We start from the raw sequence: 16,230 nt of genomic DNA, 5'->3' as shown, positions 1-16,230 counted from the left end.
TGACGTCCTTTCTAAAGCTGTATTGTTGAATCGCAGTTAGCAGCAGTGTTAGAAAAGACTAACACATGCAACGTTCTTGGTTTTTCATTTTGTCGCCAATGCGTTCGAAACGAAGAGAAGCACCTCTCGCTGGTACTTCCGAACTTGAAGGTCTAAACCTTATTTCCTGATTGATGTAAAATGTCATTAAAGCAATATGGCTGCCAAATAAACATTTGAATATGTAGTTTCTACAGCAAACATTCTGAATATCTAAGTGAGCTACGTATTTATATTATCAAAGCAACATTTGCTAGCGATGCAATATCACCTTCTTTTTTTTATTTACCCTAAAGGCCTTTGCGTGGGTTAATAGGGTTTGGGGTGGGAAAAAAACAAATAACAAAAACAGCACCACTCCTCGAAATACAAATACATATACATCCAAATACAAATACAAAAACAGTTACGTACAAATACAAATGCAAATACACACACAGGCAGTTCGAAAGCTGAATTTATAATTTCTAACACATGCGTATTGCGTGTTTATATTGCCCAATCTACATTTCATACACGATGAAATAGTGCCTTTAGATACCCCTGGTAGAAGATAAACAAGCGCAATATATATTAGCGCAACATATATATCAGCCAACCTTCCGGCAAGCTTCAGTATAGGCAACAAGTCTGAGGGTATCTCGAAAATTTCAAAAACGTAAAACTGTGGTCGTTTTACGAGCTAAAGCTGCGTTTAGGTCTGTCGTAGGACGTGTCTAGGGCTCCGTAGCAGTTTTGACCACCTTGAAATCATTAACAGGAGCCAAAAAAGACGACACCCGCAATTGTTTTCTCTTTTGCTTCCGTCTGAAACTCGGCCATGGAGGCTTGGTATGGAACAACCAAACGACAGGGAGTGAGTGCCACGCTTGCTTTTCTCTAAACGTCTTTCATCTGTGTGAAACTTTTCTTTTGTGTCTATTTATTAAAGGCCACAGAAAAACATTCTGTAAATATATTATTACTTTACGTCAATGAAGCCGCAAACCAGACTATCCTGTAACTCGCTTCTGCACTACGCGATTTCCACTTCAGCAGCACAGAACACAAACCAGCTAAGTTGCGTGGTCAAACAGAACAGTTAAACTGCTCCCTCCGTTTTTCTTGAAAAATTAGCACTATACTGTTGTATTTTTTAAGTTTCGTTTTCTACATGCATCTTCTGACAGTGCATTGCGTTTGCACGACCAACTTCGCTCACCAGTTTTCGTCATTTGTAGGGGCAGTAACTAAGGCCCCTGTATTTTAAATCTACGTGGCCTAATTTCATAAAAAAAATTTAAATATACTCCGCTCATCTGTTCACCTCTCCCCTTACCTTTTCGTTCCTCCCTTATCCCCTATGGAACTAGCCTTGATAAGTGCAAAACACCTCGGATGGCCCCCCGTAAATTTGTCTTTCGCCGGGAGACGACGTCTTTAGGGATCATAGAACCACCCGGGAGACGCTTGATGTACATACGTGAAAGTAGGCCTCGACTGCAGCGCGATGCCGACTGCCTGTGCTGTTGTCTGCTAAAAAATCATTTGAAAAGGACATATGCTTGTTATTGCTCCAAGAAGGACAGGAAACATTAAAGGCCAGTAATATGACCGCATGATGCCAGCAGAACGAACCTCGACTACGATTGAGAGAGGCTGTGCCAGGCGAGTCTATCACTTGTAAACTCTTCTGTGTATACTTGATTTTTGAGGTCCTCTAATTGATTGATTGATTGATTGTAGGGTTTAACGCGCCGACGCAACGCAGGCGATGAGGCGCACCGTAGTGGAGGGCTCCGTATTAATTTTGACCACCTGGGGATCTTTAACGTGCGCCGAAATCTTGTACACACGGGCGTTTTTGCTTTTCGCCTCCATCAGAAAAGCGGCCGCCGCGGCCGGGAATCGAACCCGCGACCTCGTGCTCAGCAGCGCAACGCCTTAGCCACTGAGCCACCGCGGCGGGTGTCCTCTAATTGATGCTCAGGTTTAATACTCTCGCTATAGTTAGAGAAAACAAGCCCTGTCCCGCTACGATCACGTTTTCTCACACGATGTTTATACCAATATAAACCGGATCATTCGAGCTTGTTCTGCTTTGGAGTCAGGTACCTGAAACCACCAACAATAATTAGAACAAAGCCTGTCGTATTCCCAATTTGAAAAGCTCCATGAAAAAATTGCGGGAATAGAGAGGAACAATGAACATTTTAGCTCAGCGGAAAAAGACCGCAGGAGCGCATTATGAGTTCTAAGATACAAACACTGGACGTATGTAGCCAACATACTTTCCTGCTGTTTTATGCGGGCATAGTTCGATGTAGCACTTTTTTTAAAGTGGGTCAACAAAACAGAATATGTTTGGGAATGCTTTTAAGCGTGACTACTGTTCATTGCTTCTTGTACTATATCTGTGTGCAGAATGTAGATGCACTGTTTCTTATGCATATTTTGTTAACTTGCGTAGGTTATGGTTCATGGTCCTTGGTATTTTCTTGAAATTTGTATGATATGCCTCTTGTGTTACTCTGCATGATTAAGTAATTTGAATTTTATCACACTTTCATGCGCTTGCTGCTATTGCCTTGTATGTGGATTCCAGGGCTCTGTCAAGCTGCTAAGGCAGCTTTTACCCGGTAAACCACACCAATTTCTCGGAAAAGAGAAACTGAACTGAACTGAACTAAACTGGACAATATGCTTTCTGAAAACCATGGCCAGAAGCAATGATCTTGTAGATTGTGCTGAACGAGTTTTGCATTGTGTTTTGCACATTTTGCCTACGCCCATGCTGCTTTCATTTCAATATTTGTGGGCGCAATATAGTTCTTTTTACCCACTGAACGTATTTTGTATTCGTTCAAAAAATAATACATGCAACACATTCTTACAGAAGGCGTGGATGTTCCAAATTTTTAGTGTAAAGCTGCTGTTCCGGTATCTAGTCTAGCTATGCTTGAATTTATACCAACTTTTTTTCACAATTTCAAGCATGCCAGCGATTCAGAAAGCTGTTCGCGCGTAGGATATCCGAAAATAAGATTGGTGTCGACCGGAATGAGTGCTCAGTTCGTTTACGGCAAAAGGGAAGATTATAGTTGGCACCGACCAATCATTAAGTCACCGACCAACTATAGGGCACCGACCAATCAGACTCTCCTTTAAATAACTTACATTCGAACAGCCTCGTAAACCTGATGGGGACGCGCCGCATCCTGTACAAACCTACCGCCGCAGCCGTGCACGCCTGTTGGATCTCACTCACTTATGGCGGCCGAGAGCGAAAGCCAAGAAGGAAAGCGTGCGGAGAGAACGGATTGGATCTACTTCAAAAAATACACGGTTTTAGTAGTCGCCTAATCAGGCTGCCATTTAGAGCAGCTCTAGCGACCAGTCTATCTTGTGTACTCTTAAAAAAGTTTTATTTCACATGAAATGATGCAATAAGAGTATCTACCAGGGCAAAAAAAGAAGCTACCCAATTGTTTTACACTGTTTAAGATCACTACTCAGGATAGAGTTTGCTTGTTAAACTATCCACCAAAAACTTCCATCGTTTATTACATACATTTTCAAAGGGAAGGTAAGCTGCGCAGGTATCCAGAAACAGAAGACGTGGATCAGGAGAATTACATAAAGCATATCGCAACTGGTCTAACGTACTTTACCTTAGATGCTGAGTTTTTAATATCGCGTTTATTGAAACGATGAAATAGTTCACAGGGAAAAACCTTCTCATGATACTCCGGTTGGTAATGGTAGCCTTTAACACATGGGAGACAGCAATCACTTTAAAACAAATAAAATTCCTGTGTTCGCCCGAACATGGCACATTGGCCTCTTGGGCATAGAGACTATTTGCATGTGGCAAATTTTTACACTAAACCAAGCTCGCAATGACACCACTTCTGAAACTCAAAGCCTCTTTCCTAAAAGAAAGACGGTTAAAACTCTAAGCTCTCCCCCATGCAACCTGAGTCGACGTCCGAAGTCCGAACTGCTCGATCGTGTCGGAATGCAGTAGTCAGACGTCGGCGTCATTTTGCGAGTGACCTAGGTTTTCTTCCGACAACGGGAAGCATTACTTTGCTTAAGACGCCTGATGTGCCTTCGCTTATCATCATCGTTTTTGGAAACCTATTGTGCAAAGTTGCCTTTCGTGCTGTCGATTGTGGCGTGAGAGCAAATACCATCAGTGAGGCATCGATAGATGTGCTTTAAAAGTGTGCAAACTTGAAAAGAGATAGTGCTTCTTATTATGCTTAACAACCCATTCCAACAGACTCGTGTAGCATAGAAAAAAAAAGCATGCACCTTTCTTATTTCATATTAATATTAACTTTTTCACAAGCTAGAAACGGGAGATTTATTTCGCGCTTGCTTTTTGGGCTAGAGCGTTTGCCTTCAACATGCATGGTAGGGCCCCTCCCGCAGAAGGTATGTAGAATTACTTCAACTACCTACATTTTTACAGTTTACGTTTGAGTTTACGGGGAACTAAACACGACCACTAAAACAACAATAACAGTCTTACAGAACTATAATTTGAAAAACTGAGTTTTTCACAATGATAGAAAAACTTATTTATGTTTAACAAAATTAATCTAGCTTCAGTTTACAGGACTTAACCGAGATTTCTACTAGACCTGTCGCATAACCATTGTCCTAGTTGTCCTCCAAATTGTGCTCATGAATTATAAATCTTTAGGCGTGTCCTGCTAAAAAGATTATTGTTTTACCCAAGGCACGAAGCGTGCAAAAAGAAGTTTCCCTCAATGACGATGGACTAACGTATCGAACACTTTCTAACGTACTAACACTTTTTCACAGAGTAATTCCTTTACCTGTTGATAACATTGCAACATAAGCAAAGAGGGTTGATTTCTGCGCTATTTCCAGGTAAGGTTGTTAAATTATTTTATGCGTAGCCGAGAAACGTGCGACGTTTCTACATAAAAAGTTACCTTGAAACTGTCGGTCGCATCATGCTGAAGATTCTGGGAGCCGGAGGGATCGCCAAGTGTTTCTGTGGCCAGCGACATGACAAAATGAGCGAAAAGAACACATTGCATTGACTTCGCCATGTTTTGCTTCCTAAAAATCTTGAGCGCTACGGCCACAGGTACAAGGTTATCTCTGCCAGACGTTCTCTGAACGAGCCGTTTTATGGCAGTGTACGACTATGGCCTGTAATGTAGCTTATATGTTCGTTCATGCTCACCTGCTTTTTCATTTTCATGAGTTCAGAAATGCTTTGTATGAAAAAACGTCATACAGACACACCACAGGGAGCTTTATCTTTTCGCTCGAAAATATTTACAAGGGTTCGCTCATTTACGAAGGACGGCTGAACAGATGAAGCAACAATTCAATGCGTGCGTTTACTTGCCTCTGGGAAAAAACGTGTGCGCAACCAACACCAAAATGCGTTCCCTAAAGCTACAAAGACACTCGCTGTGTTGCGGTTTAAAAGAAGACAAAAACCGTGATTTTTGATTGCTTTGATTCTTTAATTTTTCCATTTCACCTATGTGGCTATGGAAGCTCATTACCAGAGTAATATACGGAGCACATGTCACATTGCTTAAATTAAACGTTTGTTTCTACAAAAACGCATCGGTCACTGAACTTCGCAACGAAGAGAAAGGCTTGAATGAAACCTGTTTTCTTTCTGTCCTCCACACATGTCGGCTGCTCTACCGTGAGAACTGAAAATGTGCAGCAGTGCGTTCGCATGTAGGAAGAAGCCTATTACTCCGTGTAGGTATCCAGCAGAGCCTACTCATTGACTTGGAACGCTTTCTATTCTCCTGACCACTTGCTAACAGAACGCTGTTGTTCGACATGCGGGATCGTTCGGCCTGCCTCAAAAACTCCTGTTTCAATTAAACAGAAATACGTTTCCGGTAAACCGTTGGTTCCAGGAAATGGCTGTTTTGGTTGTTCCAGACTACAGATTGTAAAACAAGGAAAAGCTCAGCTCATGTTCTGTTATTGCTAGGATCCAGTATCTTTATGGGATATTCTACTACGCATAAGGAAAACTACTTTCCGCAATCGCGCTACAAAATATTTTCCGGCTAGTGATAAACAGCAGTGTGTGCCATATGACGTGGTGTGACATAGCTTGCCAAAATTTGATGCCATTCGCACTCATTGGAAAAAATATATTTATCCTAACGCACTAACTTGCACTCACGCTCGCCACTCCGCCCTCACCACTCGCACTAACTCGCGCTCACGCTCGCAACTCGTCCCCACCACGCGCACTCATTCGCCCTCACGCTCACCCCTCCGTCGTTACCACTCGCACTCACGCTCGCCACTTGGGCTTCACTACTCCCACTCACTCCCGCTCACGTTCACCACTTGACAAAACCACTCGCACTCACTCGTACTCGTACTCGCCACTCCACCCGCACTCACTCGCACTCACGCTCGCAACTGGTTCCCACCACTCGCACTCACTTGCGCTCTCGCTCACCACTCGTCGTGACTACTCGCACTCACTCGCGCTCACGCTCACCACTCGTCGTCATCACTCGCACCAACTCGATCTCATGCTCACAGGTTGTCGCCACCACTATGCACTCACTCGCGCTCACGCTTACCACTCGTCGTCACCACTCTCACTCACTCGCGCTCATTAACCACTTGCAACGGCCACTAACACTCACTCGCGCTCACCACTCGCTTACTCCACTCACACGCACTCACAACCACCACTCAGTCGCCTCCCGAATCACATTGTCTTTTTTTTGCAGCGTGGGATTTTTATCGGCGCTTCGTTTGTAAACCACGTGAATCGTTCCATTTTCTGGAGACCTTCAATGCAGCCCTATTGACACCGACAACAAAATGATACCGTTACGTGGAGCGAGAAAAAAAATTGTTTTAACAGACAAGTTTCACGTTGGCTATGAGGCATGCCCCACAACAATCATTAACTCCAAATAATGTGATCCAACTGAGAAAAAATAAAAACCCCTGTATTACGAGAATTAAAACACGAAGCTTTATCCCGTGCAACCTGAGTCAAAGTCACAGTTGAAAATCCAAACTGTTTTACCAGTGTCCGAGTGGCACAATCGGATAGACGCTGGCTTCATATCGCGGAGGACCCACGTTTCATTCAGACCACGGGAAAACTTTTTTTCTTGAGATGCTTGATGCGCCTTCGCTTATCATCATCATAGTTTTGTGAAACCCACTGTGTACAGTCGGCTTTCCTGCAGTGAGTTTTACTCAGACGCCGACGCCATCATTGAGGAACCGAAAGCTTCAGATAACAAAAGGACGAAGCTTGCACTAAGTCGCGCAAGGCTTGAACCAAAACGAAGCTGAGTGATTTCTTTCTATCTAAGAACTGAAAGATACACGACCACGCATTGCATTAGTTTCACAATTGTGTTTACATATACATGTTGCATCGCCGCTCTGCACTGTGGTAGTAGTAGTGATTGTCGTATCCATCTATATCGTTGTCATCCTAATGTATGAGTGGCGGGCCCGGGTCGTTTTGTCTGCAGACGGCAACCGACTTCTCGAACTAGGCGTCTGTAGCGCGAGCTGTCTTGTGCTACCCCGTGAGGCGCGGACGCACTTGAAATGTTTTTTTGGTATTTCTTGCAAGCGTCACGCGCAAGCCTGGACGACTCCTGGCGCTCATCGTGAGGCGCGTACTCACGTGCGCGTTAGGTGGCGGGAGTAACTGTGATGCAGTTTTCTGATGACGCCGCACCCGCACACCCCACAAATACCGGCCGGCAACAACAGCTTCTCTGTTAAATGCACAGACTGAAAAAAGAGCAACACGTAACCTACCAAGGTGGTAAAGCGCTGCTAAGCGCAAAAACTCAAAACATATTTCTCTATGGCGACAGTATCTCAGCTCTAACGGTGGACTCCAGGTAGTGGATTCTGCTACTTTGCTAGGCCCATTTTTGCACCCCCGATGAGTAAAAATGAATTTCCCCTCCGTTTTTGTAGAGTGCACTATAGGTTACATGGTAGACAGAATTAAGACATACGACGTGGACAGCGCGTGTGCAACTATATATTGATTTATTAAAAGTCCAAGATTTCGTTGGAGACCAAGCGCGCCGGAAATGTTATCAGATACAAATAGTAGGGCGGGGGGGGGGGGGGTTTCAAGTGTGGGAAGACTTTCCACTATAACTCACTAAAAGGAGCTTTTAATTTGTTTAATTTTTGAGTAGCGGTGTTCTCGCTGCACTACGGTTTTGATTTATTATGTGGTTTAACACGCCCAAACTACACAGGTTATAAGGCGCGCCCTACTGAAGGGCTCCGGACTAATTTTTACTACTTGGGGATCTTTAAAGTGCACCTAAATTTCGAAAAAACAGGTGTTTTTGCTTTTCGCCTCCACCAGAAAAGCCGCCGTCGCGGCCGGGAACCGCACTCCTATACTTGGCACTTTTTCTTTCCTTTTGTCGACTCTCTATAAGCTGCGTTTTATTAAGGCAATTTCAGGCGTGGTCAGCATGACTGAGCATGAACTCACGCATGCGCTCTGGTCGCTTCATATATTAAAGACTTCCGAAGTTTCGCGTGTGGTTGATCTGTTATTTTGCTAAAACTGAAGCATTTTCAGACACTGGGCTGCACTCACAATAATGCAGTGCAGCGAGATATTGCCTGAGTGGGGCCATTTGCTGGCATGTGTAGCGGTGTTCTTGAAGCTTCTTATTCAGGAATCTTGCTGTCCCTCATGATGCCCGTGCAAATGTATTTGTAATAAATAAGTCGATAGCTGCGTTTGTGCTGTGCCCTTTGTTCATGTGTTCTCTCTACGTTTGTGTACCTTGTAACATAAAACGCACCCTACCCGAACCACACATCCTAACAGGTGACCTTAATGTGCACAACTCTCTTTGTAGCTCCTCAAAAACGAATGCCCGTGGTCGCCTGTTAGACACGTTTTTTACATCCTCTGGAGCATGCCTTTTCACAAAGAAACAGCCTAAGTACCCCATCATACGACACAACACAATTATTTCGTGACTTGGCTATATGTTCTGCAGTTCTCTTTCCATGTCTTCTGTGGGGAGGTGGGGGTCATGGACCCATATGCTAGTGACCACTTCCCCACTTCACTAACGTATATAGGTAAAGGCCCAAGTACTCCATCTTCCATTAGGAGATTCAATGAAGCAAGGGCAAACTGAAGTACATTTACAGAAACACCCAAACTACAACACACATCCACAACAGGCCTACACATTGAAGAAGCCGCCCAACTCCTACCGGCGCACATCCTCGCCGCCACCGAAAAGTCCATTCTTCAGCCCTCAGGTGCCCTGTGCCGGCCAAGGAGACCCTGGGGGAATAAGGACTGTAGGCGTGCTCGAGAGGCCCACAACAAGGCGTGGGGTATCCTTCGCCGGTACCCCACGTCAGATAATCTCATATCTTTTAAACGGGCCAAGGCTTTTGGGAAGCGAGTGCGTCGTGAGGAGAAAAGGGAGAGTTGGCGCACCTTCCTCACTTCCATCAATTCATACACAGACACAGGCAAAATCTGTACACAAATACAAATACTAAAATGACAACAGACACACACCCGCCCCTGGTTAGTACAAAAGGGGACACACTGGAAGACCAGGCTAACGCACTCGCCCAACACTTCCAACACGTGTCCAGCTCAGCATACTACACCAACACTTTCATAAAGCACAAAACATCCTGTGAGAAGAAGACTTTCCGAGACAGTAATAAGTCGAACTCATCTTATAACACCCCTTTTCACTTCAAGAGCTGAAGGTAGCACTCGGTACTTGCTAACCTTCAGCTCCAGCTGAAGACAAGATTACATACACCATGATACAACACCTACACTCATACACTCTTGAAACACTCTTACACCTATACAACAACGTATGGCTTTTGGGGCACATCCCAAAATCTTGGAGAGAGTGTATTGTAGTGGCGTTGCTGAATGAGGGCAAGGACCCGTCTTCTCCCTTCAGTTACCGACCCATAGCCCTCACAAGCTATCTGTGCAAGCTTCTCGAGAAGATGATCAACAGGAGACTCGTGAACTTCTTAGAGTTCAGCGGTCTTCTCGAGAGCAGCCAGGCCGGCTTCAGGGTGGGACGATCCACAAACGATCAACTCGTCGCCCTTGAGTCGTATATCAAGGATGCGTTTGTCCATAAACAGTTTTTTGCTATGGTCTTTTTGATATTGAGAAAGCCTACGATACCGCTTTGCCATACGGCGGGATGCTTTGCGACTTAAAAGCATTCGGTGTTTCGGGCAATATGTTTAACACCCTTTATAGCTACCTGGCGGAACGAACCTTTCGCGTAAAAGTTTCACTGCTCTTTCAAGTGTTTTCGTGCAGAAAAATTGCGTCCCTCAAGGTGGCATTTTGAGATGCACATTGTTCATGGTTAAGATGAACTGACTTCGAAAGGCGTTGCCATGAACCATTTCCTGTGCAATATATGTAGATGATGTGCAAATATCTTTTAAGTCGTGCAATATGTCAATTTGCGAACGCCAAGTCCAGCTTGGTGTCAATAAACTAGTTGGCTGGGCTGATCAGACGGTTTTAAGCTGAACCCAGTGATGAGCACTTGTGTTGTGTTTTCCAAAAGGCGTGGGATCAGGCCAGATCCAGACATCAAACTGAATGGTGTCTCGATCACGGTCAAAAAAGAACACAAGTTTCTAGGTATAATTCTTGATGAAACACTTTCCTTTATCGCTCATATGAAACGACTAAAACAAAAATGTCTTAAAACCATATACTCATGGGCTTGTAGCATCAGTCGTATGGTGCTGACAAACAAGTTCTACTGCGGGTGTTTACCAGCCTCTAGGCTTGCGGTTGGACTATGGGAGTGTTGTATATGGTTCAGGAAGGGAAACAGCTTTGAAAATGCTCGACCCAGGGCAGCACTTGGGCCTTCGGCTTGTGTCTGGTGGTTTCCGCACAAGTCCCGTGGAAAATATGTGCATCGAGTGCGACAAAGGGTGCTTAGTGTACCAGCGCAAGTATATCGACTTACTTTGTGCTCTTAACACTACATTGAAGTCTGACCACCCCATTAAATGTATAATTAACGATACATCTACATCCCAACTGTTTTATATTATCCATCTATTTCTGTGCCTTTCTCACTCACGGCGAGGGAGGAGGCTTCTGAACTTTCTGTCTCGCTTTTACACACCTTCAAAACATCTGTCATTGATTATGTAGCCCCATGGCATACTAAACTTAAGAAAAACACGGTGGCCACAACTGCCATTTTGCAGCATTTTATGCATCTCTAGGCGAAATATGGGGCAGCCGAATTTTTTAGTGATGCTTCAAAAACGTCCATCGCGGTGTGTTGTGCTGCACACGGACCCAACTTCAGTGCTTGTAAAACCATGAATGTGAATTCCAGCATTTTTACGGCGGAAGCATATAGTATACTTTTGGTTTTAAATCACATCATTGAACATAATACAGCTAAGTCCATCATTTTCACAGATTCACTTAGCGTCGCGCGTACATTATCATCCCAAAGGTCTCGCAAAAATTATGTCGCCAGTCTGGTTTTGAAATCTTTGACGTCAGCGTATGCCTCACATCTGAATGTGACCGTCAGCTGGGTTCCAGGTAACGCTATGATTGCTGCCAATAAGTTGGCTGATCAAAGGGCCGCTGCTGCTGCACTCAGAAACACTGTAGACATAGCAACAGTACTCTACACTGACCTCAAGCCACTCATCAGACAACACCTACGTAAAACATGGCGAACACAGTGGAGTGAACAGTCAGACAACAAGCTACATGTAATAAAGCCACACTTGGGACGATACACAACTGACTCACACAACAGACACACCGAATTGACCTTAGCAAAGTTACGAATAGGCCACACACACGTAACACCCTCCCACCTGGTCACTGGATCTCCAGGACCCATGTGCAGCGGGTGTGGAGAGGGCCTATCCGTAATCCACATTCTCATTTTGTGCAAGGCACTTGACGCAACACGACGGAAACACTTTCTGCAACTATACAGACAGCACATGTCATTTCACCCGTCGTACTTTTTTAGGAGACGGCCAAATGTTTTCCATCAAGCGTGTTTTTATGTTTCTCACTGATCTCAAGTTTTTACATCTCATCTCTTACCAGGCATCATGACAACCTGGCTCTTTGCACCAGTCATCGTCATTACCATGTGTTTTACTTCGATTATTTTTATTGAAATGACTTCCGTTTACATTCATATGACACTTAAATGAACCAACCATTCTTTGGCGCTCTTTGCCCTCAGTCGGCCTTGCGCCACAAAAATCCATACATCCTCATCATCATCATCATAATAATAATCAGCCAAAAAACCCGCATAAGCTACAGCTCCACCATGCAATTTATAAAAAACACACCCACAACATTCAAAGCTGGTTTTTACTTTATAGTGGGATTGAACTTCTCATTTGTGGCGTTTGTCTAACATGAGCGAATTAACCGTTGCGGGTGTTGATAATAACTTAAAGGGATTTCCAGGCTGTCAAGAACTGTATTGTTTAAAAATGGTTCCTCTCGACTAATGAGATTACCCTCAAAGCAGCTTCAGCGGTATTGAATTACAACTTGCTTTGATGCAGTCTTTTATCCTGCGAAACCAGAAACACGCGCTGTCATTTAAACAGTTGCTCCCCTACCACATGTGCTGCAGATGTTTACTCTCTGTCATGGTTGGCTGAGCCGACAAATGGGGACGTTTTCCGAACCCGCAGGTTTAGACTGGCCTGGTTGGTATTTATTATGTACTGTTCAGCGCAAAAATAAACAGGGTATATAAAAGAGACACCAAAAGGCCGCCTTTTTCTAGTCCCTGTATATTTTTGCGCTGAACTATACATATCCCAATACAGGCTAGGCCAGCCAATTTCATTATAGCGCTGTTGTGTTTTTTCTACTCCCTGTCTATTTTTGCGCTGAACTGTACCTAACGCACAGATGCTATTTTTCTTTGTGTCTAGTTTAGTGGGTTGAAAAACACTGAAACCACTTTATTTAGAATTAGATAGGGCGTCCTTCACTGACATATCAATAATTTTTCATTGATTGTTCAGCACCTATTCGCCCCGATTTCTCGCTTAGGCGTCGGTCAGGAGCAACTTGGGCCTCTGCTTCGGTCATAACCATTGGACGAGCTGGATCTGTATACCCGGGTCAAAGATGAGTAGCGCGGCCTCCAACTGCTTCGCTTCCGCACTGAGCTTCGAAGAAACTACAGCGCTGAAAAAAAAACACACACGCAAGAACAAGAAATGGGACACGTGTTCCGCTTTTCTTGTCGATCTTTTCGGCGCTGTCCTCGGATTCTGGTTAAATTTCCCCGCCCACGCTTCAACCTTACTGAATCAGCTACACAATGAGGAGCTCGGGATATTTATATATAGCAGTAGTGGCTTGCAACTTTAAAAATCGCCCCAATATTTTTTTTTTTCTCAACTTCTGAACAGAGTTCTGAAATTTTCTTCCCAGAAATAGTAAGCTGGTATCTGTTAAAGCTAAGACGCGGGTTCCATACACTGCCGCGGTGGCAGTGTATGGATCAATCAATCCCTACAATCCCTACAATCAGTCAACCCATCCCTACAATCAATCAACGAATATATTAAAGTTTCAATGTGTAGTACATGCGTGTTTCCTCGGCATCAGGTATGCGATAGGATGAAAAGAAATGGCTTGAAATTACACCAGGCGGTAAGCACCGCCCTAGCTCAGATCAAGCATGCCCGTAGTTTCTGCTGAGAACAAAATTCAGGCAAGCTTGCACTCACACGGGAGACATGAATGGCGAAGCTATTGTCGGTGAACACTGACGGACACAGATTTGACTTTTAGTATGGTTGTAATGTCGTGGTTGACGTCGGCTGCATGGCATTTCAAAAACCTCGTGTTGAGCAAGGCCAGAGTTAGCGAGTCCTTTGGCTCGACATCTTCCTACGCCACTCGGCAAGGGCTACTTTTCGTCTTTGCAAGCCAAGCCACTGGAAGCGTGCCTCTTCCTCGGCCGTGCGAACTATCGTCGGCCTGGCCATGCGGAATCAATGAACATCTACAGAAGCTTCAACATTCAAGTCTTCTGCGGCAAAGAACGCATTCGCACGACTGCACGACGACGAACGAAAGAGTAGCACACGCTATGACATGTCTTCTCCGTTGAAAATTAAGCACAAACTATAAAACACGGACACGAAAGAAGGACACCGGTGTCGTCCTTCTTTCTTGCCTGTGTTTTGTGGTTGGTTCTTAATTTTCAACAATGCATGTTCTCCAACTAGCTCGACTCTCAATTACACTTCAGTTTATCTCTTTCTCTTTCCGAGCAAGTGTTGCCCCGATACGGCGAACGGTGCAGTTTTTTGGCGGCCAATGTTTGCCAATATTTCTTAGTGGCCATCGCTCTGCTAAGATGCCAATATTGCGTCTTTTCCAGTCCAGAGCCAATAATTAGTATAGCACGTTCTCGCTGATAGACGTCTTCATTCCAATTTCCCCATCATATCCTTGCAGGCTTGTCAGAGTTTTAGATGCGGGCATCCCTTGCTCGGGGGTATGTCCCGCGGCGTCGGCGTCCGCACTCACACTACGCATGCGCAACTCTCCTCCTTCCCGCTCTCCAACAGCTGCGCGTTACTCTCTCCACTTCTCTCCTACCACCTGCTAGCGCTTCTCCTGCGTTCTCGCTTCTGCTTTCGCGGCGCATGCGCTACTCTCCTCCTCTAGTCTCCTCTCCTTCAAGTGTGAATATAAAGCGGGTGGAGCGTTGCGCGCTTTCACTTCAGCGATTGCTTCGGTTGACTCCGTTGATGCTTCCGATGAAGTGTGATGGAAGCAACAGTCCCGGCAGTGAGTGGGCTGACGCAAGCACGCGTCAGCATCAGCCCCCGTGGCCCAAACACTAATAGCAACGTTACGTCCACTCAAGACAAAGCTGCGAAGCGAAGGGCACGCGACGCTGAACGCAAACGCTTGAAGCGAGCGGTGGACCCTGAACTTCGTCAGCGCGAAGCAGCTTCGAAGCGTCAACATCGAGCAGCGGATCCTGAGCTTCGACAACGTCAAGCAGCGTCGGTTCGAGAACGTCGAGCGGCGGTACCGGAACTTCGACAACCTGAAGTGGAACGCAAACGTACGAAGCGCGCGGCAGAACCGAACTTTCGAGAACGGGAAGCTGTTTGTAAACGTCAACAACGTCTACATTCCCATCGGGGGTTCCGTTGCGTTCCGTTGTGTTAGTAGTTGGGTTTGGGGGAAATGTAGGTGAACCCCGCGATGCTCCGCATCCTACTCAGTGGTCCCCTCCGGAAGATGGGGTAATTTTTTTCTAGGAGACGCCACGCCAGCGCACAACCCTCAGCATCATTCAGCCACAGCTCGCGATGAGGCTAATCAAGATTGTATGAACTCAGGCACATCGCGGCATTCCTCGAAATAAGGTGGCTGACGACATCGATCGAACATTGACCAACCAAGGGGGCGCCGAATTCAGTGTTGCCGAACTCGAGGGCATACAGCCCTTAACTTGTTACGCTGACACCTCACAGCCCTACAGACTGTGGCAGGAGAAACTTGCTTCCCCACAATAATGTCCACCTAGAGAGTGCGAACAACATTTAAGCTCTCTCTGAAAATACTTTCCCTAATTTTATCCGGCCCCACCTTGTTAACAGTCCTAACTCGCCCCTTTGCCGAATTTCCTCAGAATTCAAAACGCTGAGCGCCATATAATAGGCGGATGTGACCAATCTCCGCTGATTCTGCCCACCCCCACCAACCTACACATTTCCCCTGCAAATATTTGGGAGACATCCTTAGGATACCCCGGCCTGGACAGCTAGCTTTTCTGTCCTGAAATGTTGTCGGTGTCACCTGCGCTCAATCCATCTTGGACTGATGATGCCGCCTTAGAACTTTAATACCAGCCCGATCCGTTCTTTAGAGTTCTTTAAATGTGCGCTTGCTCGCTCTCTCACTCAATCTTTCTTTCGCTCTTTTTCTCCCTCCCGAAGCTGCTCTATATAGCTGCTGCTGGAAGCACAGCTGAAGCTCCAACGGCGGGCAAGAGCGGGGCCGGTGCGGGCAGAACAGCGTCGACGTGGAAATGGCGAACAGCCAAAGGTTTCTTCGAAATGGGTAGGCCACGCGTCATACGTACTCACGTG

The sequence above is a fragment of the Haemaphysalis longicornis genome, unplaced genomic scaffold (genome assembly GCF_048455015.1).
Source record: "Haemaphysalis longicornis isolate Haplotype H1 unplaced genomic scaffold, Haemaphysalis longicornis Haplotype H1 scaffold_9, whole genome shotgun sequence".
Classification (NCBI taxonomy): domain Eukaryota; kingdom Metazoa; phylum Arthropoda; class Arachnida; order Ixodida; family Ixodidae; genus Haemaphysalis; species Haemaphysalis longicornis.
This window is presented reverse-complemented; position numbering follows the sequence as displayed.